Genomic DNA, 27,975 nt, shown 5'->3' with positions numbered 1-27,975 from the left:
GTACATCCATAAAATGGAAAGTGTCATGTCATATAATGATGGCACAAGGTGGGGCATCAGGGGAAGACTCCATGCCACGTGCCACAATACAAGGCTTACAAACCATGGAACCAAGTGGAAACTTCATAATTGGATTTAGAGTGTACACGTGTCTCTAAGTTCAAGAAGGAGGTTAATTAAGGACCCTATTAGATGGTTCCAACCTCTAAGGGAGTGAGAGGTCCATGGTACATCCATCAAGTGTCAGGTTTCATGTGATATAATGATGCAACGAAGTGGGGCATCAGGGAAAGACTCCAAGCCACATGCCACAATAAAATGGTAGCCATGATGAGGGAAGCCAAAACTTGGGTGTATAGATGTAGAAGGGAGAAATCATGGTACATGATTTACCTCTACCTATGTTTTTCCACCCTTCTTTAGATTCATTTTGCCTTTTTATTGATTTTTCCTTTATAATTGCTCAGGGTCCAAGGGATGAGAGCATGATGTGAATGATATAGTAGCGATCAATCCCTTAAGGTTGGGCAGTTCATTACCCACCAGGGTCTAGGAAAATCATGGGTTCCTTAATGATGCAAAGGATCTAGGAACCAAGGTGATGGCCATAATACTATGGGGTACAACTCATGATGGCTTTTGATATTACATTTTCTGTTGAGATTGGCCAAATTATGCTTTTATTTTCTTTTTAGCTACATCAACCTTTGAGGCATCGTTCTAGGCCCAACCTAAAGTGTGGACAAGGGGAGGGGGAGGCTAACGCCTTGTGGACCCAATGGAAAAATGCGGACTCAGATGGAAATATATGAAAAGGGGTTAAAATGAGATGAGGGGAGTGATGTATGTGGTGTCAGGAAGAGGAACCATGCAGCCAAAATCAGGATTCCCATGTAGTGCCAGTCCTAAATCTAGTAGCAAATAAAGGGGATCCCACAGGACTAGGATACAAGGTTAACCACCAAGTTGGATAAAGGGACAAGAGTAAAAAACCAATATGTCAAATCCCCCCCACTAATCCATGCCCAAAATTTTCCATGATAAGTAAGGAAAATTACCCAACTACATAATGAAAGTCATACCTTCGAGCTTGGAAGGCCCACCTTCAAACATAGAATCATGACAAATGGGAAATGGGTGCATAATGGCTAGCTCAGGTGGAGGAGATGATGGCACATCAAGCTATCTAGTGGCTGTAAGGGGTTGTTGGTTGTCAGTTGAAGATAATATAGGAGAAAATTTCTTCCTATGGGTTCACCCATTGGTGATAGGTAATAGACCTACATAAAAATCATCATCAATAGGTACCACAACCCATGTTAGCTCTCTTAACCAATGGTACTCACTCAACTAGTCACCATGATCTGATGGGTGCCTCACCTCATGATACTATGACTAGTTCAGGGTTGCCATCACCCAATCCAACCCTAGAGATATACATGTGCCAAATCCAGCCTCATTGTAGGCCATGATGTTGAAAATACATCCACTTCATTAAGTGTTTAGGCCTCAGGGACCATTCCTTTCTACAATCTGTGTCCCTCATGCTATCACATCAACAATGTAGGTAATTCTCTTGCCCCTATTTTCAAATCAACAACAGTCTAGGCCATGTTCCTATTGTCACTATCAGTCAAAGCCATGCCCCTATTATCCTTTCATTAATGGTCTAGACCATGCTATTGTTGTCACTAACAGTCTAAGCCATGGCCCTGATGATGTACCATCAATACTCCTCACCAATATAGGGGATCTCCATAAGTCCAAGCTTATCCCTAAAGTATACAAGCTTCGCTTGGGATAGAGGCTTTATCAGAATATCAGTGTCTACTCATCGGTGAAGATATACTCGAGATTCACTGCTCTCTTCCTATACCACATATTGGTACTAATTCTCAAGGTGCCTTGAGCTATCATCAAGTTGTCATTTATGCCTGATCAAACAATCTTGTAAGATGGATCCATACTACTTCTCAACTCACCAACCAAGTTGTAATATACTCTGGTTCTGAAATACTGAGTGTGACAAAAATTTACTTCTTGCTCATCTAGGATATCATAGTAAAACCAAAACTAAAACATAAATCATATATACTTTTCCCCTCATCTGCACTCATAGCCCAATCAAAATATGTATATCCCTGCAGTTATATCTCACCACTAGAGGTATAACTCAAACAATAGTCAACAATATCACATAGACATCTCAATATATACTTTGCTGCAATACAATGCTCATGTCTTGGTTCCATCTGAAACTGGCTTAATATGTTCACTACAAATCAAATATCTAGTTTGATCTAAGCCAAATACATCAATGGTTCTTGGCTTGATGGGGCTTGGACCCAGGTTCATATTTAGCTATGCTAAACAACAAAACCCTACACTACCGTCCCTTTCAGAAATAGTCTTCTTAGCACAGACTGCAGTCTCACCCGAGGCAGTGTTGGGGGATGCTAGAAGCAGGTTTCTACATCCAGAAGGGTATGTGATGTAGTAGCAAGGTGTTTCCTTAAAATGATTTATACTTAGAGTAGATCTATGAGCTTCGCCTAAGTATTCTAACATGCATAAGTTAACATACAAAAGTAGATCTGAACCTTTGCGATGCACTTAATATAATATTATAGAGAATCAAATCATACTAAGCATAAAACATAGAAACATATAAACAAGCAGAGAACGTGCAGATTTGATTCATAATGCTTTATTACTTCAGATATTCAATAGATACACTTCTTCTTCCATGTGCACATAGCTAAAGGGGCCCACACACTCAGCTGCAGACTTACCAAGGTCTGCGTGCACTCAACTGCAGAGCCTTCCCCTTCACCAAAATATAGAATTATAAACTCAAACTCTTACTCCTCAACTATCCATAAGCTTAGAACTAACTAATGACTCCTAGATGACTCCCTTTTATATATTACATTACCATGGTCCGTGAACCATGGGCAGAGTTAATTGTTTACTCAAAAAAACCCATCCCTTTACAAAATAAGGGGATTTCACCGTCCTAAAAGCCTCTTTGACTCTTAATGTTCTGCGCGCTCTACTCCTCAATGTTAGGATATTCCGACACATAGGAAATAGTTAAGTTCAACTTGGTCTAGTAGAGAGTTAGGTATAGAGTTAGGTAAAGTGTGTTTCTTTACCGTTGTACATTTTGTAACTTACAATCCGACGGTCACGATATGTAGTGATCCGACGGTTCACTCTCACCTCGGTATTACCGACACTTGATCCGTGGCTTGACACCCAATTGGTCCATGAGTTCTATTTAAAGCGCATGGAGGGTCATTGTTCGGGTAATCCGTGCATGAGAGAAGCTTATGTAAATTTTGATTCTTTGATTAATAAATTGCCTGTAGTACCCACGTTGGGACAGACCGTAGACTGTTTCCCTCTTTGAGGATTTTAATACGTCAAAAATACTGGTGTATTGATCTGTGATCTGGTTGTGAGCGGTGTCCTTTTGGTATTCTTTCTGAGGAACTTACCCTGTAAATTCCTACATGGTATCAGAGCAATTTGAGGGCCGCGTCCGTTGGTGATCCAAATCTGAAGCCGGTAGAACTGCATGCGTCTGTCGTTTCCTAGATCTGCTGTTTTTGACTACTTTCAGGCCGAGAGGACTGCTCTGTTGCGTTCGGAGCATCTGTTCTAGTGAGGAACCCCTTTCGTTTCACGCGAAAAGGTTTCCGGTAGCCCTAGCTGCGTCATTTTTCAGATCGGGAGGTATATAGTGTTTTTTGCAGTTTACTGTTATTTTCTCTCTGCTTATTTCGGTCTCAGTTTATTTAGCCTTTTTTTTTAACCGGATCTATACCTTTAATTTCTGTGTATGCTCTTTGCCCTGCGACTCTGTGCGATCTGGGCAAATCAGAAACAGAAAGGAAGGATTTTTCTCATGCGTATGCTCTTTTCCCTGCACCTTAGTGTGATCTCGGAAAATCAGAAACATTGAGAAAAAACCACTAACTACTTCCAATGGGTAGCCTACATGGAAGATTTACTTAGAAGTAAAGGTCTCTTCAGAATAGCCACAGACCAAGAGAACAAACCAAAAGATGAAGACAAGGCTACAAAATGGGAAAATAGACAAGATCAAGCACGTGGTTTGATAGGGATGTCTATTTCTCCTGATCTTAGATTCCACATTGCAGAACTTGAGACTCCTCATGAAGCATTAGAAAAACTCGCTAAAGTTTTTGGGATTAAAAATGAAATTAGAGCCCATCAACTTGAAAATGAGTTGCTTACTTTGGATCCTAATAATTTTTCTTGCATTGAAGATTTCTTGTCCAAATTCAAGACCCTTAGATATCTCTTGGAAGGTGTTAAAGTTAAGAAAGAAGATGGTAACCTTATTTATTCCATCCTTACTAAGTTGGGACCAGCCTACTCTGTATTTGTTTCCACTTTCCATTCTACAAGGGAAGCTTTCATTTGTCAAGGAAAAGACTACAAGGCCCCTTCCTTTGACTCCTTTTGTGATTCCTTAATAAGAGAACAAGAAAAACTCTTACACCTTGGTCTTCTTAATCTTGGAAACTCTTCCACGAAAGCGTTAGCTGCCCATCAGCAACCAAATTCAAAGAATCCTAAGAAGTCATATCCTCAAAAGAATGGTCCTAAACCATCTCAGCCTCAAAATGAAAGATCATTTCAGCAAAATGATAAGACCAATAAAAACAAATGGAAGAAGACTGATAGACATTGTAACTTTTGTAATCGAGATGGCCACTTAGAATCTAAATGCTTTAAGAAGATGGAAGCCTTGGAAGCCGCAATGAAGAAACATAACATCCATGTGGAGCCTACTTCAACTTCAACTTCCGGAATGGCACTTTTTGCATGTCGTTGTCAATCATCTCAGTCTGGTTATGCATTAAATGTATCTTCTTCTTCTTCTCATTCTCATGAGTGGCTCATTGATTCTGGAGCCTCTTATCACATGGCCAAAAACCAAGCCATGTTTTCTTCTTTAAATGATTGTAACACCAAGAATATATATGTTGGTGATGATAGATCTCTTAATGTTGTAGGGACTGGAACTGTTCATCTAGACAATGGTTAGTTTAATGATGTATTATGTGTTCCAACCTTATCCTGCAACCTTCTATCTGTCTATCAGATAACTCATTCAGGTGAAGGTAAAATTGTTGAATTTTCACCTCATAATGTTGTAATCAAGGATCTAAAAGATCCTAAACAGATTCTAGCTACTGGTCTTGCTGATGATTCCAAAAGGTTGTATAAGTTTCACAACTTTGGGTCATCAAATCTTCCCTCAGTATTTGTTGCTCATAATGGTGAAGTGAGCAAACTTTGGCATGAGCGATTTGGTCACTTAAACTATCGCTCCCTTCAGCATCTATGTAAAGAAAATATGGTGACAGGTCTTCCTATGGTATCTTGCAGAGATGGTGTTTGTTCCGGATGTGTACTCGGAAAACATCATCGGGACAGTTTTGACAAATGTGCCTCTTGGCACGCCTCAGCCCCTTTACAGCTTGTGCACAGTGATGTATGTGGTCCTCTTCCTGTTCCTTCATTCTCTGGCTGCAAGTACTTCTTAACTTTCATTGATGATTTCTCCAGACGCACTTGGGTATACTTCTTAAAACTCAAGAGCGAAGTATTTAACACTTTTTTGGCCTTCAAAGCCTTTGTTGAAAAACAATCTGGACATCAAATTCTTAAGCTAAGAACTGATAATGGTGGAGAATATGTTAAAAACACATTCATCAACTTTTGCACCGAAAATGGAATTCAAATGCAACATACTGTTCCATACACTCCACAACAAAATGGTGTAGCTGAAAGGAAAAATCGCACCTTAAAGGAAATGGCTAATTGTATGCTGCAATCTAAAGGACTCAGTCTTAGTTTTTGGGCCGAAGCAATTAATTGTGCAAATTATATAATCAATCGCACTCCTACTAAGGTTCTAGAGAATATCACTCCAGAAGAAGCTTGGAGTTCCATTAAACCAGATGTAAGTCACTTTCGTGTGTTTGGAAGTGAAGCATGGGCCCATATTCCAGATGAAAAGCATAAAGCTTTAGAACCTAAGAGTGAGAAATGTACTTTTGTTGGATATTCTAAAGATGTAAAAGGTTATAGACTTATTCCATTTAAGTCCAAAAATGTTATCATTAGAAGAGATGTAAAATTTGATGAAAATAAATCGGCCTGCGAGCCTAGTCCGGCGGATGTGCCACCTCTTCCTATCTCTTCTACTTTTGAAAACATTTCTTCTTCAGATGATGAAAGCGAGGATGATAATCCTCCCCCACCTTCTCGGGATCCTCAACTTCCAAGATGGGTCCGTGCTACTTGGGATGCAGTAGGTGATCTTGCCGGTGATCCTACAGATCAGCGACGTACACGTTCTCAGTTTGAAAGAGCCTCTTCTTTACTGGCTCAAGCTCCAGTAAATCATGATCCTGACACTTTTGCATAAGCTTCAAGCCATCCACATTGGGAAGCAGCTATGAATGAAGAATATCATTCATTGATGACAAATGATACATGGGATCTTGTTCCTCTACCAAAGGGACGCAAACTTGTTAGATGTAAATGGGTTTACAGAACCAAGTATGGACCAGATGGGAAAGTTGATAAACATAAAGCTCGTCTCGTTGCTAAGGGATTTTCACAGGTTGAAGGCATTGACTACACTGAAACCTGTTGCCAAAATGAACTCTATCCGCCTTGTTCTTTCCCTTGCTGCCTCTTTAAAATGGGAACTCCATCAGATGGATGTTAAATCTGCCTTCTTGCATGGGGACTTGCAGGAAGAAATCTATATGGAACAACCCATTGGCTTCATACAAACAGACTCCAGCCTTGTTTGTCGACTTAAGAAATCCCTTTATGGCCTCAAGCAAGCTCCTCGAGCTTGGTATGCCAAAATGGATAGCTTTCTTTTAGAATCTGGCTTCTCTAGGTGTCATTCTGACAATATTGTCTGCACCAAGAAAGTGGGCAACTCTCTTATCATCCTTGTTCTTTATGTTGATGATCTTATTCTTACTGGTAGTGATCCCAACCTTATAAACCATGTGAAGTCCAGCCTTAAAAAGAAATTTGAAATGACAGACTTAGGACACTTACACTATTTTCTCGGTCTTCAAGTCTTGCAATCCTAGGAGGGTATTTTCCTTTCCTAGTCCAAGTATGCTTGTGATATTCTTCGTCATTTTCACATGGAAGACTGTAAGCCAGCCCCTTCTCCCTTTTAGTCTGGAGTCAAACTTTCAGTCTCTTGTACTTCTCCTGAAGTTGATGCTACCTTATACCGTCAACTTGTCGGAAAACTCTTGTATTTAACCCATACTCGTCCTGATCTTTCCTTTGTTGTTGGCCTTGTTGCTCGTTTTATGCAAAACCCCCGTGAAAGTCATTGGAAAGCAGCTAAAAGAATACTTCGTTATGTTCGAGGTATAATACAGTTTGGGATTCATTACAGTGCCAAAGCAGCTCCTCTGTTAGTTGGTTTCACTGATTCTGATTGGGCTGGTGACCCTGATGATCGGAAGTCTACTGCCGGTTATGTCTTCACTCTTGGTTCAGGACCTATTACATGGGCTTGTAAGAAACAGGCTGCCATTTCTCTTTCATCAGCAGAAGCAGAGTATCGTGGTGCCGTGGAAGCTAGAAAGGAAGCCTTGTCGCTTCGTCAGATCCTATCAGAGTTTGGCTTTGAGCAGTAGCATCCAACCACACTTTGGTGTGATAATCAAAGTGCCATTCAGCTATGCAAAGATCCAGTCCAGCATTAGCGCAGCAAACACATTGAACTACACATGCACTTCATCAGAAAGCTCATTCATGACCATGTTCTTGAAGTGCAATATTGTCCAACAGATGATCAGGTTGCAGACATCTTCACAAAGGCTCTCACAGAGGCGAAGTTCACTAAACTTCGATATATGCTTGGAGTTCAGGAAGTTGTCACTAAGGGGGGATAGGCTCTAGTGCCTCCTTCCTTCTCCTATTGTGTCATATTTGTAAATCCTTCAATCCTATCCCAAGTTGTTCTTAAGGGGGGATGTTAGGATATTCCGACACATAGGAAATAGTTAAGCTCAACTTGGTCTAGTATAGAGTTAGGTAAAGTGTGTTTCTTTACCATTGTACATTTTGTAACTTACAATCCGACGGTCACGATATGTAGTGATCCGACGGTTCACTCTCACCTCGGTATTACCGACACTTGATCCATGGCTTGACACCCGATTGGTCCATGAGTTCCATTTAAAGCGCATGGAGGGTCATTGTTCGGGTAATCCGTGCATGAGAGAAGCTTATGTAAATTTTGATTCTTTGATTAATAAATTGCCTGTAGTACCCACGTTGGGACAGGCCGTGGACTATTTCCCTCTTTGAGGGTTTTAACCACGTCAAAAATACTGGTGTATTGATCTGTGATCTGGTTGTGAGCAGTGTCCTTTTGTTATTCTTTCTGAGGAACTTACCCTGTAAATTCCTACACTCAAAATGCGGAGACTTTACAATATTACAAAATTTGACTCAAAACTTAGACCTGGGGGTCCCCTTCCCAACAGGCCCCCAACACAAAGACTTGATTCGTCCCAAGTCACTCTATTGGTAAGTCCTTGATGCATGATTTAAGGTCATTGAACTCTTCCTTAAATGCTTGAAGCTCTGTTGTGCACTGCATGAAGACCTGTCGAACCTCCTCAGCCAAATTCTTAGTAGTTGGCCCCGGTACTACTAAGCCAATGGTCCTTTGTGTCTATTGTATTTTAGGCCCCTATACTACTGGTGTAACCCCTTATTGTTATTAGTACAACCCACTAATTATATTGATGTACCCATGTAGTGCCCATATTGTTACTATTGTGCCACATAGAAGCCCACTATTGTTATCATTGTGCCCTTACATTATTATTTTTATGTCGGCTTTGTTTATGTTATGACCCCTTAGACTCCTATATATAGAAAGGAGGTCTTTTCATTTGTATCATCCAAGAATTGTTCATTTATGTAATGTAAAGGAGGTTGCCCCATTGAAGAGGCTGAATTCTAAGGCATTGATCTATCTTTTCTATCTTTTCTTGAGCTGGTTTCATAACATTTGGTATCAGAGCTTTGGATTCTAAGGTTTCGCTGCTCCAAACAGGTCATCGTGGCATTTTCGCTATAACTTTTTTCTGTGACGTTTCAGAAGTCGCAAAAAAACTCATTTGAGAAGAAATCGCGCTGAACCTTGGGTCCAAATTTCAGAGCTTTTCGCGCGATATTTGTGGAGATATGATCTGAGGAAGTTGGTCTTTTTGCAGACTCCTGAATTACATTCAAAACAGGTGACCTGGGGAAAATCGTCATAACTTTCTCTCTGGGGATCGGATTGAAATTTCGTAAGAAGTTACAGAAAGAGGACAGACTGTAGTTTCTTGTATGCATTTTTCAAATCCAAAGGTCAAAATAGTGACTCGTGGCATGTCGTACAAGTTTGCTCTACTGAACTAGTCTATAAGCAAGTCACTGTGGGAGATTTCACATAACTCTTCCTTGGAGAATCCAATTTGGGTCAGACTTGTGGCATTGGAAAGAGAACACAGAGGGCTACTACAGCTCACAAATTTAGAACTAGATTATTGGAAAGTACAGAGATACATCAGAGGCAATATCGAGCTCCTACAAAGTGAAAAAAGGTGTGTAGATTTTCTTAAATTTTTGCTTAAGGTTGGTTTGAAAATTTATTTTGAAGGAATTCAAAGGGCATAGTAGAGAATTATTATCGGTAACTAATGCCCCGAGGAAATAAAATGCAAACACCTAGTAAGGAACCTGAAAGCTCTAGCATGACTCATGAAGAAGAGGAAGAAATGCAACATGATATATCAAAATTACAAGACCAAGTGCAACAACTGTCCCTTGCACAAAAAGGAACAGAATCTAAGATGGATGGTTTAAAGAAAGATGTAGAAGCTAAGATGGATGTTTTAAAGAAAGGTGAAAGAAGTGAAAGATAACATCGAGAAAGAAGAAATGTATCCAACCATATCTTGTAATTCATTGGTGGAAATTACCACTCCTCAAACTATCAATATAGAAGGACATATCAAGAAGAAAAATGTTCAAGAAGTGAAAGATCACATCGAGCATCAAGAAATGAATCTGACCATATATTGTAAAGGATTGGAAGAAATTACCACTCCTCAAAATCTAGAGATAGAAGGATATATCAAGAAGAAAAAGGTTCAAGCAGAGAAAGATCACATCGAGCATCAACAACAAGTTCTCCAACTTTTAAAGGATAACGCCACTTCAGTGCAAAATCAAACGAAACAACAGGTAGATCAACATCGTAGTGAAATTTTTTTTGATGTAGGTGATTGGGTATTTTTACTGCTACATCTCAAGCAAGCTATTTATGAGAAGGAAATGTTGGAAATACTACATGCACTTAAAAAATGGCGACCTTACCGAATGGGAAGACTCTTCAAGGATGAGGATGTGGAAGCATTGTTTTGTGCTATTTCTATTATCCAACCAGATTGGATAAACGAAGCAAGGGATGAATGGAAGAAGGACGAAGAAGTATGGCCATTTATTCAAAAGTTGCAAAAGATCCCAATTCCAACAATATTGCTAGAAATTGAAGAAGAAGGAAAAATCATATTGGAACTTGGAGCAGTCATAGAAACAAGAACTCGACAGCTATGAAATCGATCAATTTCAGAGTATCTCATCAAGTGGAAGAACTTACCCGCTGAAGATTCCACATGGGAGGACAAGAATTTTATACAAAAGCATCAAGAACTACTCAAGCGTTGAGGACAACGCTTTTTGAAGGAGAGGGAAATGTTAGGCACCTATACTACTAGTGTAACCCCTTATTGTTATTAGTACAACCCACTTATTATATTGATGTACCCATGTAGTGCCCATATTGTTACTATTGTGCCACATAGAAGCCCACTATCGTTATTATTGTGCCCTTACATTATTATTGTTATGTCGGCTCTGTTTATGTTATGACCCTTTAGACTCCTATATATAGAAAGGAGGTCTTTTCATTTGTATCATCCAAGAATTGTTCATTTATGTAATGTAAAGGAGGTTGCCCGCTCGAAGAGGCTGAATTCTAAGGCGTTGATCTATCTTTTCTATCTTTTCTTGAGCTGGTTTCATAACATTGTATTCCTTTTAGTTTACTTTTGACAGACTGTGAAAGTTGACAAGCTTCATCATCCCAAGGCTACGTTCTTGCTGAAATGATGGAAGCTTAGCGTCGCAGCTCGTCCATCTGAGCCTAAATGGCATTTCCTTCCTATAGTCTAGTGAATCTTTGCACATGTGCTAAGGTCTGCGTTGTTGCCCTGATTTCATCGAACTGTATTTTTTTGTCTTTGATGTCCACTTCAATCTTTTGTACATGTGGGTCCTCCTACAACGAGGCCCACATCTCCATGGTATTCTCAAAAATCTAGTTGCAGGCCTCAATTGTAGCTTCGATTACTTCCATATATGCCTTAATAGCAGCCTTGTGCTACTCTCGAACTTCTGGAGGTGTTGTTGGTTGTAGCTTCATCTGCAGCTCTACGACCTGCATCTGCATCTCAAATTTGACTCATTCAACCTCCGCTTTGGACTCCTTCACCACGACTACTAACTTGTGGAACTTCTCTTCAGAAGTTGCCTCAGTTTGTATGAGGATCTCTGGCAACTCAATGCAAGTCTAAGTGATGCCGTCCTCCAGCTCCTTCCTACGCACAGCGGCTGCATCCCTATCTTGCATCACCCTGGCAGCTTCCTTAACTAACTTCTCATTATGGCTCTTGATGTCCTTGATCATGAAGAGCACCCACTTTTCTCAGATTTTCAATTCGGAAGATACTCCCTGGTGGAGTTCATGTAATTCTTGAATGGGCAGTGCCACTAAGTTCAACTCTGAGTTCCTCCCATATGGTGTTGTTGTCTGATCCCCCTCGGTAGAAAAACACAGCGACCCTCCTGGAATGGGCACTGTGCAGACCTCAGTGGTTACCACCAACATCGAAGGTAATGCTCATGTCGCACTTGTCATTGCCACGCTCGCTTGATTATCACTCACCTAAACCACGCTCGCTTGAACCCTATTGGACCTGCGTTAGTACGACTTGTATTGATCCTCTATGTGTCCCCATGTGTCCTCGGTGATGGAGCACATAGTATCACCAATCTCATCGATGTCCTCCTCAGTGAGGACCATCATTTCAATGTTGGAATCCTTGTCAGATTTTTGCTTCTTTCACGCACCTCCAACAATGTATTTCTTCCTCTTCTTTAGTATGAAAGGAGACTCAAGATCTTATGTCTCCTTAAGAGGGTCTTCTCCAGCCTGCTCCGGTTCATCCATGTCCAGCTTCTCTTCATCTATGCGCTCTGGCTCTTGCGTAGTGTTCTTCCCAAGGTCCACAATGACCTTTTACAGCACCTTCTTGGGGTCTTTCATCGATGTACCTTTTCTTTTGGGGACCCCCAGGTCTAATTTTTGTGTAAGTTTTGAGTCAATTTTGATGTAAGATTGTAAAGTCTCCACATTTTGAGGAGTGAAGCACACAAAACGTTAAGAGTCAAAGGGGATTTTAGGAAGGTCAAAGCCCCTTATTTTATAAAGGGATGGGTTATTTTGAGTAAACAATGAACTCTGCCCATGGTTCGCAGATCATGGTAAAGTAATGTAAAATATATAAAAGGAAATCATCTAGGAGTCATTTGTCAGTTCTAAGTTATGAATAGTTGATGAGTAAGAATTTGAGTCTATAATTTTGTATTCAGGAGAAGGGGAAGTGATCAGGTGCTCAAAATTAGGCTCAAAAATAAAAGTGTCAGAATCTTGATAAAATTAGCTTCAGATTGAAGAGATCGTCATTTTGATTCCAACGGTGTGAACAACACTCGAATCCGTGCTTGTATGAATAAGTTAGAGCAAGTCAAAGTTTAGGTTTGACTTGGACAAATGGCAAGAAAAGATGATGTGGCAAGGCCCTTCAGCAAATGGGGAGGTGCCAAGTGGCAGGCCACCATTGGCCCCCACATAATATAAATCGCATGTCGCAGGTGGATAATGTTAAAAATCGGCCCCGGAACAGCCAGGTTTGGGATGCAATAAATCGCAATCGCACTTCGCAAAAGACAAGCGGAAAGGTGTTAAAGGATTTTCCCCAGAGTTGCAATGCAATGGATCGGCCAGAGTTGTGATGCAATGGATCACAGATCACAATTGCACTTCGTAGAAATCAGAGTGTCGCACTGTATTACCTGACGGTTCTCCGCCAATTGCGAAATGCGATAGGTTCCCAGATGTGATGCGACTATAGGTTATGATTAATTGTTCTGTCGGGTCCACCAGATCATAATCGCACATCACCCTACTAGGATCACAGAACATAAGACTGTTTGTTTCCTTACCGATTGCGATATTTTATAGACAATCGACCGACAGATTATGGCCTGCCGCGCGGCGAAGTTTCGCCCAATTAGCTTGTTTTTAGGGCTAATTTGTAGGATCATGCCAAAAATGGGGCAATTTGTGGAGCGAATATTGGGAGAACTAGGATAAATCATAACTTCTTCAGTTTTCCACCAAATTGGATACAAAAAGAGGCTAGATAACCATTTTTTGACATTCTGGACTGTTTTGGAGCAGGTTTCAGAAGCCTTTGAGCATTGTAAATGTAGACTTTTACACTTTTGAGCATAATAGAGAGGCCCAAGCCATTAGAAGCTGGACCAAGGAGACGTAGCCCAGGAGGGGTGAACTCCTTTATCATGTGCTTGTTGCAATGTGTTTTTTATGATGTTCTGTACATGTTTATGTTGTTTTTTAGTCTCTTATTTATGTTAAATTGCTCATAAAATTAACATAAAACCCTTCATTTCACTTGCAAAAATTCATGAATCCTTAAGCACAATGAAAGAATTTTCTTTATAATCTGATGAGGATCTTAGCAGTGCAATATAATATTTTAAATCAGATCAAATTTGGTATCTGAGCTCTAGGTTTTTGTTTGTGAAAGAAGGATTTAATTGTTTGCAAGTTTATGTCATGCTTACAAGGTTAAAACTAAAAAGGGGAAAAGGAAAGCTGGTTGGAATCTCTAAGGTTGGGTCAAGGGGAAGGAAAGAAAGGTTGCCACAATCTCCAACACCAGTTCAACCTCAAGTTGCAGTTGAGACTCCAGAGATCATGTATCATGAAGGAGAACCTACAAACATGACAGAAGATGAGAAGACCTTCAGAAAGACTTTCTTTGACATGCCAGAGATGGTGAAGGTCCTCTATGAAGAGAGGAATAGCAAGTTGCAAGGAGAGAGTTCCAAACCTCCCAACGGAGACAAATCTTCAGGAGGAGGTAATGGAAATGGAGACAAACCTCCACCCTCTCCACCATCTTCTTCATCTTATTCTTCAAAAGCATCTTCACCCTCTTCCACTAACACAACCCTTACTCATACTCATCATCATACTTCAAAAGGAACTGGTAAATCACCTTTTTTAAAACTTGATGTTAAATTTGAGCTGCCTATGTATAATGGTGAAGTTAATGCAAAGAAGCTTGATAATTGGATTAGTTAGTTGGAGGTCTATTGCAGGATTCAAAACCTTCAAGAGGATGATATAAATGTTCAGTTAGCTTCCTTGAGAATGGACGGTGCAACACTAGTATGGTGGGAATCAAAGACCCAAGAGGAGATTAAAAAACATGGTAAGATATCAATTTCTTGGAATTATTTCATTGTTGTAATCAAAAGACAATTCTACCCTCTAGCTTATATGCAGAAAGCCATCATGAATTGGCAGAACTTTAGACAGCTTAAAGGTCAAAATGTGCAAGATTATGCCCAAAAATTTAGAAAAAGGTCTTTGATGTTAGGTGTATATTTTCAATCACAAGACACATTATTGAAGTACATAGGGGGTTTACACAGTTACCTTATGCATACTATCTTAATGTTTAATCCCAATCATCCAGATGATGTGTGTGTGCAAGCCACTTATCTTGAGGCAAGAGGGAAAAACACTCTAGAAGAAGGTAGTAAAAATCCATTTAAGGGTAAAGAGAAAGAAAAGGGTTTCAAGGGGAAGAAAAATGCATCCATTAAAAAGGGAGGAGAGAAAACAATATGTAAACATTGTTCCAGAGAGATTCACGATGAAGCTCATTGTTGGAAATTTCATCCCAAAATGTAACCAAAGAAATTCAACAACAAAGGAAAAGAAAAGACAGTTGTTGTCACTCAAGAGGATTTGGGATCCGAATCAGGCGATGAAAAAAAATCACAACCATGGGGTTTCAAGGAAAGTAATCCATTGTCAGCACTAGTTATTCAAGCTCACAATATGAAACTCCAAATGAAAAGAGGAGAATAGAAATTTTTCACATAAGGGTGATCTCGAAACATAACAAGATTGATATGTTATTCGATAGCGGCTCTCATGCCAATCTTATCTCTGAAAACATTATAAAAATTTTAAATTTGGAAACCGTTCCACATCATAAACCATATCTCCTTGGATGGGTGTGTGATAATATGCAATTGTAGGTTACGAGAAAGTGTAAACTAAAATTCGCCATTACTGCAAATTTCATAGATGACGTGGAGCTTGACATTGTGTCGTTAGATATATGTGGCATTGTTTTGGGTAGTCCGTACCTTTATTACAGAAAATATATCTTCCATAGATCTGAAAACAAATATCATTTATTCAAAAATGGAGTAGGATATATTGTGAGAGCTCACAGCAAGAAAACAAATCTTTCGCTTGTTAATTCAGGGCAGATGAAAAGATTGGTGAGTTCGAGCAAGAATATTGTGCTTCTCATGATCAAACCCAAGATTGATATTGATTATGAAGCATTTGAAGGTTGTGATTTGAATTTGAAACCTGAATTGGTTGACATTGTTAACCAATCCGATGATATGTTTCAGGAACCAAAGGGATTAACTCCCAAGAGAGGAATCCAACATGAGTTACAGTTGCAACAAAAGTGTTTTCTTCCTAACATTGGCATGTACAAGATATCAGTGATGGAAAGTGCAAAAATTAAGACGCAAATCCAAGGATTGTTGAATAAAAATATCATTCGGACTACTCCTTTACCATGTGGTGCACCTCTTGTTTTGGCACCTGAGAAGAATGGTAAGAACTTCCTTCAAAGGGATTCAAGGAGTGGTTTTCATCAAACTAGAGTTTTTGAAGGAGATATATGGAAGACGACATTCAAAACCAGGAAAGTTTTATTTGAATGGCTTGTTATGATTTTTGGTCTTTTCCATGCTCCTACTACTTTTACGCATATGAAGCAAGATGTGTTGAAGCCATTTCTAGACATGATAGTCTACTTGGATGACATTTTCTTTTTCAAAAAAATTCATTATGAATATGTCGTGTGTGAGGAAAAAATACTTGATGTCATATGTCAAGAACATTTGTTTCTGAAGATGTCAAAGTATATTTTGGATAAAACTTCTTTGATGTACTTAAGCCATGATATTGGTTCTTCCAAGTGTGTTTAGGTTCCCGAGGGATTTTTGGAAGTTTGTGTGGGATGTGGAGAAGGTGAGCTGAAGTTAGACCTCTCCAAGATTGAATTCCTAACAATTTGTGGTGGTATTGACTCCATTCGTGCAGACACATGTGAAGGAATTATACATCCCCGTGAAGTCGTAGACGCTTTTCCTCAGCTCGTAATTTATGCAGGCAGGATCAAGATAGTCATTTGGATAAGAGGTTTTCTGGGAACAACCCAATGTTGGAGGAGATATTTTGTTAATTTTCTTCTATTGTAGCTCATTTTCATTCTTTGGAAGTTGTGAAAACGTTCTTCCATTGGGGAGGCAAACAACAAGAGGCATTTGATGTTTTAAAGAAAAATATCGGTTCAAACTTTATATTTGCTTTTCCAAACTTGAAAAATTCATTTAAGTTTCAAGTTGATGTATGCAACTATGCCATGGTTGCAGTCTTTATGCAATGTGGTAAGCCCATTTCTTTTCATTCAGAAATTTTCAATGGTAAAGTGTTTAAGTTATAGCGGCAAGGCACTTCCATTGGATGGCTTTTCTTCTACTATTCCACTTGATCAAAAGGTATAAGAAAGGTATAGGCGACAAGTTTGTTGATGTACTATTCTTCAAACATCATTTTGTTTTACATGAAAGTTATGTTCAGAAGAATACATACCTTCAAGATGTATATTCCAGCTTGAGTCAAAGGAATCAAGTGGAGGAATTTATTTACCATTTGCATCATAAGGTTTTGTATCATCTTGGTAAAAAGGATGTTGATACTAATAGTAACATGGACCAGGCCAAAGAGTTCATTGAACGACTCCCAATGGTACATCAAACAGTGCAAGAATAGCTTGAAAGGGCAAAGTCAAGTACGTAGCAAGGCACGACAAGCATCGTGCAGATCACAAGTTCCAATTTAGTGATCAGTGGATAGAGATTGGAAAGGTCAGGGAACTGTACCCTCACCTATTGGACAATTGAAAGTGATCTTTTGGGTTCCAAAAGACTTCTAGTGGAGAGGAGTGATCAGGTGCTCAAAATTAGGTCCAAAAATCAAGGTGTCAGAATCTTAACAAAATTAGCTTTAGATCGAAGATTTCATCATTTTGATTCCAATAGTACAAATGACACTCGAATCTTAGCTCATATGAAGAAGTTAGAGCAAGTGAAAGTTCAAGTTTAACTTGGACAAATGGAAGGAAAATATGATGTGGCAAGGCCTTTCAGCGAATGGGGAGGCGTCAAGTGGCAAGCCACCATTGGCCCCCACATATCGCAAATCACATGTGGCAGGCGAATTGTGTTAAAAATCGGTCACATAATAGCTAGGGTTGCAATGCGAATAATCGCAATCGCACTTCGCAAAAGACAGGCGGAAAGGTGTTAAAGGATCGGCCCCGGAGTTGCAATGCGAAGGATCGACTAGAGTTGCAATGCGATGGATTTTAGATCACAATTGCACTTCGCAAAAATTAGAGCCACGTATTATATTACCCGTCGGTTCTCCGCTGATTGCGAAATGCTATAGGTTCCTGGATGCGATGTGACTATAGGTTCTGTTAATTGTTCTGTCGAGTTTGCCAGATCGCAATCGCACATCACCCAGCTAGGATCATAGACCATAAGACTGTTGGTTTCCTCGCCAATTACGATTTGCAATAAGACAATCGGCCGATGGATTATGGCCTGCCGCACAACAAAAGTTTCGTCCAGTTAGCGCGTTTTTGGGGCTAATTTGTAGGATCATGCCGGAAATGGGCCAATTTGTGGAGCGAATATTGGGAGAACTAGGAGAAGTCATAAATTATTCATTTTTCCACTAAATTGGATGCAAAAAGAGGCTAGATAGCCATTTTTGGACATTCTAGACTGTTATTGAGCAAGTTTCAGAAGCATTTGAGCATTGTAAATACACATTTTTACACTTTTGAGCATAATGGAGAGGCCCAAGCCATTGGAAGCTGGACCAAGGAGACGTAGCCTAGGGGGGTGAACTCCTTTATCACGTGCTTGTTGTAATGTGTTTTTGATGATTTTTTGTACATGTTTATGTTGTTGTTCGGTCTCTTATTTATGTCAAATTGCTCATAAAATTAACATAAAAACTCTTCATTTCACTTGCAAAAATTCATGAATCCTTAAGCACAATGAAAGCATTTTGTTTATAATCTGAGGAGTATCTTAGACTGCAATCTAATATTCTAAATCAGATCAGGAAGACTCCTACAGTTGAGTGCGCGGAGACCTTGGTAAGTCTGCAACTAAGTTCACAGGCCCCTGCAGTTGTGTGCATAGGGCAGAAGAAGTGTATGTATTGAAGACCTGAATAATAAAGCATATTTGAAGCAAATCTGTGCATTCTCTGTATATTTATATGGTTATGTATTTTATACTCATTTATAATTCGACTCTCTGTCATATTGTTTTAAGTGTATTGCAAAGGTTGAGATCTACTTTTGTATATTAACTTACGCATGTTAGAATACTTAGGCGAAGATCATAGATCTACTTTAAGTAGAAATCATTTTAAGTTTGTGATTCTGAAGATAAGGGTTTGTGAAGGTCAGATCAGGCCTTAGATTAAGGAAACACCTCACTTCTACATCACATAGCCTTCTGGATGTAGAAATCTGGTTCTAGCATACCCTAATATTGTCTCAGGTGAGACTGCAGTTTGCATTAAGTCGACTATTGCCGAAAGGGCCGGTAGTGTAGGGTTTTGTTGGTTAACACAACTAACTTTGAATCTGATTCCAAGCACTCCCAAGCCAACAAATGGTTTTGTTTTTGGGACCAACATCTATCTAAGGGACGTGTGATGTGGCATCCATGGATACCAACTAAGAAATAAATCGAGAAGTGGATAGATCGGAAGTTGCACGAGTTTGCAGCTCAAGAAAATTGGAATCGGCGCTGGTCAAAAGAGAGGTGGTTACAGATATATCTCTATATAGAAGAGCATGAGATATTTTTCACATCATTCCCTAACGAACTACACAAGTGTCTTTCAAAGTTATAAAATAGCGAACCTACTTGGAAACACAACGATCCTATCGTGTGGACTCTATCAGCTCAATTTATTGTGTAAATTAAGGCATATATTTTACTATCAATCCAGGTTGGTAATCTTAGAAGAAAACCACAATTTATGGATTTTTGGATAAGGACTAATATAGAAATAAGTTATGAGAATGGAAATACATATTATAAATATAAATCACTCTTCACAACTTAAGCAAAAATATTTAAGTCTATTCCATAAAAGCATACATTATTGGTCAATGAAATTAGACTATTTTAGAAAAACAAGGAAGAGGCTCTTTTCAAAGAGACCTAGTTGTCCTCCCTCAACAATTCTATAATGACATTTCCAATATCTAAGTAAGCATAAGAGAATGTAATGAAAGCATAAGAATTTAATCTAAGAAATCTTGAATGAAGTGAATCTTGTTCAATATTAGTCCTAGCTCACGAAGAATAGGCTCTTTGCTAAGAGACCTGGTTGTCCTTTCACATTCATGCTAATCACTAAAAGGAAGCAATATTCACTTAACACATTCCATAAAATGGATTCTCATTAAAGATATTTACAAATATTTACAGCAAATGAATATAATAAAATGGAGAATTAAACTAGCATATGCACAAATATGAATAGCATATAACAAAGTGTACTTAGCTGGTATGGGGGCCCTCCAACATTGCTCGTACACTACTAAAATACTCAACTGTAGCAACTCATTCACTCCATCAAACACAAATAAGTCTTGAAACAAAAGCTTTGTCTTCAATTATCTCAAAATAATAATCTTCATGTTTTTCTACATGTTCTAACTATGAATGCCTCTCTTTAAATAGGAAAAATAATAACCATATAAGATAAAAAATCTGAAACAACCATCATTAATGTTATCCCACTTCATCAGGTCGAATCCATCCATTAGTTACAAGAAATCTGGAAGAATTCCAAAAAATCCTAAAACTGCCCCTTTTTAATAGGGATTACTGGGTGACAGGTCAAGTTTGACCAGCATTAACCAGGCCTGTATTTGCTCATTTTGACCGAGCCAATAGTTTTTCATCCATTTTTGGTTCCTAATCTTTCCAAATATGTATTCAGGTCATGCCCAGGTGTCCTGCACATATCACTTTAATGGAGCTATTACGGGAATTTTCATTGCAGTCTAAAATTAATTTTAAAACCCAATTTTTACAAAAAAATCTAAAAATTGAAAAACTTAATCTAATTACCTGAACATGAAAAATAAGGATAAAATGAAGTATGAGTGGAATAATGTGGAATATTATGGTAAGTAAATGGGTTTATGATAAACAAAATTGACCAAAATTGATGGCCAACATATCCCCCTTGTTGATGCTGAAGCATGTCCTCATGCTTGCTTCCTTCACTTTGACCTTCTGAGTGTTGATGTCCCTGCTAAACCTGTACCTGTACCTATAGTATCTTATTGTGAAGCTTGAAGTAAAATGTCAATGCCATCATGCTCCCCTGCTTTATAGATGGCAGCTTTTACCTTTTATTTTTCATATCTATATTGCCACAGTTTCTTCACTTTTAGCCATCTATAAGCTTGTTTTTAAATGAGCATGTTTTGAGTTTCAAGCTTCTTGACTTGATTTTCCAATTTCTTGTTCTCTTTGGCCATTTTATTATTGTTTTCCCTATACATCTTGTTTTCCTTCTTCAAGTATATTTCCATAATTTACTATCCCTTATCTCATGAGTCAACTATGTTATTTTCTTCGGATCTTCCTCATTGTGCAACTCTTCTCTTACCTCTTTAGTATATGCATGTGATGAAGTGGCTTCTATCCAAGGATCCTCAAAATAAGAGCCCTTTTCCATGTGCTCTTCCTGAACTCCCTTTTCCAATCTTTGTATGATTTCATCAATTTCCTTTCATATGTGTGGATGTTCTTTCTCAACAATCTCTAGTTCTGGTTCTTTCTCTTGGTTTCTTGGTCCTTCTTGTGATCTCCTTTTTTGTTTCCTTGGGATAGGAAAAAATGATTTTTCTTTCTCTACCATGACACTATCTTGTTTCTTTTTAGATCTTTTTCTAGGATATGAAGAGGAATTCATAATATTTTTTGTAATATGGTGCTGCTCAAGCCTTTCTTCACTCCCTATTTCCCGTTCTTCAAAGTTATTTTTGGCCAAGAACTCCTTCCAAGGTGTCCCTTTGTTTCTCACTTGATGTTGAACAAGTATTTTAATCAACCCACAATGGTATTGAGATTTTTTTTTGTTTTTGGCTCCTTCTATCATTTTAATCAAACTCCTTGAAAAGAGTAAGGGATGTTCATTTTGCAATCTCCTTTAATATGGTGTAGCAATTTTATATGATAAAGATAAACTAGGTTGTGCCTATTGTCACAAGTGAATATCTTTGGATTATTAGAACTAATTCAGACCAATTCTCCCTGAACCAGCCCCTTTGAATTCCTTTTGATCTATCAAAGGTGTCTTTCCTTTCTTTTTCTAGGGAAAAGGTCTAACCTTTCTCCTTGAAATGAAACCCCTTATGATATTCTTCCCCTTCCAAAGGGAGTTCTAAATCCTGAGATATAAATGTTGGATTTATTGATATGGGAAGGTCACCCACCTTAGTTTGCCTATTTTCAAAATTTTTGATGAATTCCTGTTTAATCTTGTCATTTTGGCCATTAAATTTTCTTAGGAATTCAAGTAATCTCGCTTAAAACAACTTTTCCACTGCATCTTTGCTCCAATTTTCTAGTTTGAACTCTCTAGGTTCCATTTTTGTTGCCATGTGTTCTGTATACCAATCAATATATCCTTTGCCCGTAAATAACCTCGTAAAAATATATATGACAACAAAACATGCAACAAGAATTTTTGGTAAATTTACTTACCAGTCCTCCTTAGCTTGTAAAAAAAACAAATGAACTCTTCAATTTCTGCGTATTTTGCCTTCTGCTACAATTTTTATTCTCTTTGAATGAAGGAAAAAAAAAATCGATTGTGTAAAGACCCAAAGCATAAAATATTTTCACTGTAAATTTTCTCACTGTCTTTCAAATCGTGTTTTTTTTCTCTTCGTTTTGCAAAATTTACTTCTGCAAAGTATGAGAAAGAAAGGAAAAATAATTCCTTTGTTCTGAAACATGCATACTGTAAACATTCAATGCACAAATAGTTTGACAAAGTTTTCATGAAGAAATCGTTGTTTGATACCTGAACTAGAAGAAGAACTTTGTTGAGAACTCTATGTTAATGACTTCTCTTCCTGTTAGTCATATAGTTTAATTAAAAATACTTCCCTATCATGTCAAGAAATCATTATCTCTTACAGGTGGTAGAGGATTTTAATGACAACAAATAGCAAACAATTCTGGAACTGAAGTCTCATATGACACATTTCAACTAAATATGAGTTTGATTTTCCAAATCATTTTCGTTTAATTTCCGAGGGACTAATGCTTACCTTAACTCGGGGTTCTCTACGTAATTGACGACTTAGCTTGGAGCTTGGCACAAATCCTTCTTCAAAACACTATTAAACTCCTCTTTAACTCTCCATTCTGCTCGGTCCTGCCCTTATTTCTCCATGCCTCTTCTTACTTCTCCGTTCTTCCCTTGTTTCCTACACTGCAAGGGGGTTTTATGCTACTCTTTTCACAATTTCCATGGCTCAATGATTTCTCTATGGCTGTGAGTTTATGTAAGATTTGACAGCGTATTCTCTACGGCCAGGATTACCTCTTCTCTACGGCTCAGGACTAGCTCTTCTACATCTCAAGACTGCGTGAATTCACTATGTTTTTAGAGTTTAATGAGCAATGATCACTGTAGAGCATTTCTTTGAAAATTTGACCGTTTTTTATTTATCACTTTAATGTCGACTTTCAAATGTTGTCACATCATGATTTATGGTTGTGTACTCATTTGACATTTGTTGAATTAGGACCTTAGGTTATGATTTATGTTGTATGCACTATATTCATGTCTTTAATACATGCCTTCAATGCCTTTCATACCTTCAATACATTTCTTCAACACATTTAGTATACTCATACCATACCATTATACGCACCTTTACTTGTTGTGTTTTTATCATTGTCGTTTGTCCTTTGTTTATTATATGCGCTCATGTTTTTATTTTCCTTTATTTATCATATGCGCTTATGTATTCTTAAAATGACCATAGTTTTAGGTCATTTTAAATCACATTTTTTTTCAATGATACTAACTTTATGACTTTGATTTCATAGATCCATAACCTAATCTTTCTTGGTGGTATAGACAATCAAAAGGAAGGAGATGTGGTTAACAAGATTAGTCAAAATTTGTAAATGATATGGTTGAGATATGAATGTATGGTAGAATAATGAATGAATAAATGTATAGGTATAATATATATAAATGGTGGAGAGTGTATGTATAGTGGAATAATGAATGAATAAATGTGTAGGGTAATGATATAATGTTTATGGCTAGGAATTTGCATATTCAAGTTTTTAAACTAAATTATCAATCTTAGGAAAAAAATTCTAAATAAAAGGCTTGAAATCTAAACTTACAGTACTTTCCTTTGATTTTATGGCTCATTACTCTTTTGTCATCACTTGACTTTTCAAAATGAATTCTTGTCAATACTAGATTTTAGATAGATGTTTGTAGTTGCTTCAAGTCCCTTTGATGTTAATTTGATTCAAGTCCCTTCTATATATGTTAATGTTATAGACATATTTGGGCACATCAACCCCAAACTTATATGTCGATGAACTAGGGCTCATCAACCCCTAAAAGAGTTGTTTCATACCCTAAAGGAACTTAGTCATCTGAGTGCATCATTCCCCAAAAGCTCCACTTCAGAAATCATCCAGAAAGAGCCTAAACTGGACCATACTGACTGCTCCACTGATAAACTACGATGCATACTGACTGGTACACTGTCAAAGTGTGATGCATACTGTTTAGGCCTTCTATAGGGTGCGATGGGCGAGGATGGACCAATTTCCAGGACAGTTTGTTAGTTGGTTGCTCATGGAATCTTCTAGAAACTTCTCCTGTGCCACTTGCCTCTCTGAATTCGCCCAAGGATGAACAAGGGAACTAGGAAACCATCTCCAATTCCCCTCTCTTGTGGAACCAATTGTAACAAGTGGAATGACACTAATCAAACCCCATGGATGACTCACACCCTTGCAAACATCTATAAAAGGATCTCCCATCCAAGAGATCAAAAGGCTGAATTATTGTGAATTGCAAGTAAGTGTTGTTAGTTTGTGATTGAGGAGAGAGCATTGTATTCTTGTTGGTGTGATCTTGCTAGTTCATGAGGTGAAGAAGGATTGATGCTGGGAGAATGGCGCTGGATCAGACAACTGGGTTGTAATTCTCCTTATTATTAATAAAGTTCTTCAGGATTTTTCCCACTTGATTGTGTAATTGTGAATGCTTTCATTTGTTCATTATATATCTGATTCTATAATGTTTATGTTGTAATAGATCACGATGCTTTGACAGTTCTTTGTTGCTATACTTGTGCAGGTACTCTCCAAGCATGTTAAGTACAGGGAGGAGTTACTAGATCTACCAAATGAGAGAGAGATCAGGCAAGGGATCAAACAAAATTTCCAGGTTGGTTTCTACTATCTTTTTCTTATCTATTATACATAGGAAATATCATTGAATTGCTTTAAACTGTTGTTTCTAGGGTAGCTGCCAAACCTAGAGGGTTAGTCGTTCAACAAGACACTAATTTTCCCATAAACAAATTGGCGACTCCACTGGGGAGACTAGATGTTTTTTTGTTGTTATTGTTTGTTTTATGTTCAATTTTATAAACTATAGACAGAGTCTGAAGCCATCCAAGTAGTTTTCAAACTGCTCTTGCTCTGCAATTGCATAGTAGATAAATGTTGCTTCAGTCTATATCTGGTTTAGTTTATGAATTAAACATTTGACTTGAAAGCACATCTAGATGCCCTTTTGGTAGCTCAGTAACCTCTTAAGACATTCCTTCATACTTTGCTTATCATTGTTCATCAAAACCAGCCTTGATTCATTGAAAACAGCTCCACATTTGAGCCAAAACCACTTTCAGTTGCGCTCCCTGGACCATCGCACTGTCTCCCACTGTGACTCAGTATGCATCTCACCTCCTGAGTGCAGAAAGTGTGATACATCTAAATTTCTATGAAGCCTAGGTGCGATAATTGACTGAACTCTTTTTCCATCTAGAAATTGAGGGTTTTTTACTTGTTTTCAGATTTGTTTGGTTGTTTTGTTGAATATGAACAATGTCTCTTCACTGAAGCTTACTTGCATCACTTAATTCAGCCCCACTTAGACTAGGATTGTTAAATGTTTCTTATGTATTACTTTATCATTTGCAATCTTTAGTCAAAAGTTGTTTTTCTTGTTGATTGATCTTTGTCAAAAGAAGTGTCGTAAAGTCGTTCCTCTTTCGAATTCTGAATTGTCGTAAAGTCTTCATTCATTAAAGATCAATTGATTTATATGTGCATATGATTTTTCTTTTCATTTAAAGTGTCGTATTTCTTCATCTCTTTAAAATCGAAAGTGTCATAAAGTCTTCCTTTTCGTTTAAGAGAAATTGTCGTAAATCGTCGCTTTTATGAAAAGATATTTTTTATCGTTTTTGCATTAATTTTCCTTTCTGTATCATTCACATTAAGGGAAAATGAAAAGAAATATGCATTTTGCATTATTCATGTTAAATTTTGTGAATGCTTGATAGGAATAGCTAGGTAAATTGCATTAGATGTGCTCTTTTCTCTTTGTCAAAGATCTTATTGCTCTATCCTTTAGTAGCTAAGGTTTTCATCATTCAAACTAAATCAAAAGTTTGTTTATCATGATAGTTGCATTTTAGGAATTGCGAACATACATCACGTGGTGAACCTTCAAAGGAAAATTTTAAGCAATATCAACTTAAAATGAGCCTCAATTAACCTAACAACTCTTTGGAATTTAATGCAACACATCTATAGGTCTAGGCTAGAGACGTGTTCTAGCGTCGTTAAAACTAGTGGCTATCATTTTCATTGAAGGTTGGGTGATTCCTCCTCTTTGATACAACAAATGCTAGCACGGACTTGTGCTCCCCGTACTGTTGCGTATATATTGGGAGACCACAATAGGCTTGAATCCTTTATCCATAGGAAACCGAGTCTGTCGCCTTATTGATCGCAATGCACTGAACATAACATTCAGGAAGATTGACTACCGTACATAAGTCCTTGATAATTTCTCTTTAATTTACCACCAAGGTGTATATTGCAGTTTTGTGATTGGTTTGGTAAACCCTTTGTCTAGATTCTCCAGAGTAGTCACTTTCGTTCCTTTTTGACTCTCTAAAAGAAAAGGTCCATCTAAGCACTTGTCCTTTCAGGCTCATTAAAAATCGAAGGAGACTAGAGTCATCTTTAGCTTTTTCTCGACTCTTTAAAACTGAAAAAGCGAAGTTGTGTCCAAGTGTCGTTAAAATTAATTGACCGCGAATAACATCCCTATTCCTTAGTTGATCTTAGGTTGGAACATATGGCGACAAATCCGAAGTCCACCGATCAAGGAATCCCTTTTGATGGAAATCCTAGTCCTTTTCCTTCTTTCAGAAATATTGGTGCTCCTTATATGGCTACATTGTCCCTTCTAGGATTTACCATTGGCCTACCAGTATGGTTGTTTTCAACCTCTTTGGTTCAAAATGTCGTGATTTCTCTACAATCGAGTACACCTCCAACTGGACAAAATCAACCTCCAGTTGATCCTAGAGTTGACCCTTTGCCTTCTTCCTCGGTTGTTTCTTCCTCCCCTTCTTCCTCTTCGCCTGATGAAAGTATTGGTACTAGTAACCAGGTGGCTAAGAAGAAGAAGAAAGGGAAGAAGAAGAAGAAGAAGCAAATTCAGCAGAGGGGCAACCAAGCAGTCATTGCTTTGAATGCAACCACTGATGAGAAACCATCTGTTAAGCCACACAAAGTTCGATATCCATGCATAATTTGTGCGGGAGACCATCTTCATCGAAATTGTCCTTACATTCCTTGGATCTTGGAAGAATGGTCTTCCCGTTCACACCATCCCATGTCATCAACCTCTGGAGATCATGTTGGTAACACACCATCAACTAGTGATAGTAAAGTTCATGGACAGAAGGGAAAGGTCAAGTTTCCATGTAGGTTATGTGAATGGAATCACCCCATTCACCTTTGTCCCTATCTGGATGAAGCCAAGAAATTGTTGGATAACCGTCTTGCTTCACCACAACAACTTCCATCTGGTTACAGGAAACTCTCCCTAAATCCTTCACTAGTTGATAAACCGACTGACCAAAATCAACCGTCGATGAAAACCACTCTCTCTGAAAGTGAATCCAATGAGTCTATACCCGACCTAAACCAACAGGTCGAGGAAAAATT

Source organism: Pinus tabuliformis, chromosome 2_1, assembly GCF_031772625.1.
Source record: "Pinus tabuliformis cultivar Carrire ecotype Pingquan chromosome 2_1, CPIR1, whole genome shotgun sequence".
Lineage (NCBI taxonomy): Eukaryota > Viridiplantae > Streptophyta > Pinopsida > Pinales > Pinaceae > Pinus > Pinus tabuliformis.
The sequence above is the reverse complement of the archived record's forward strand: the minus strand, read 5'-3'. Positions refer to the sequence as shown.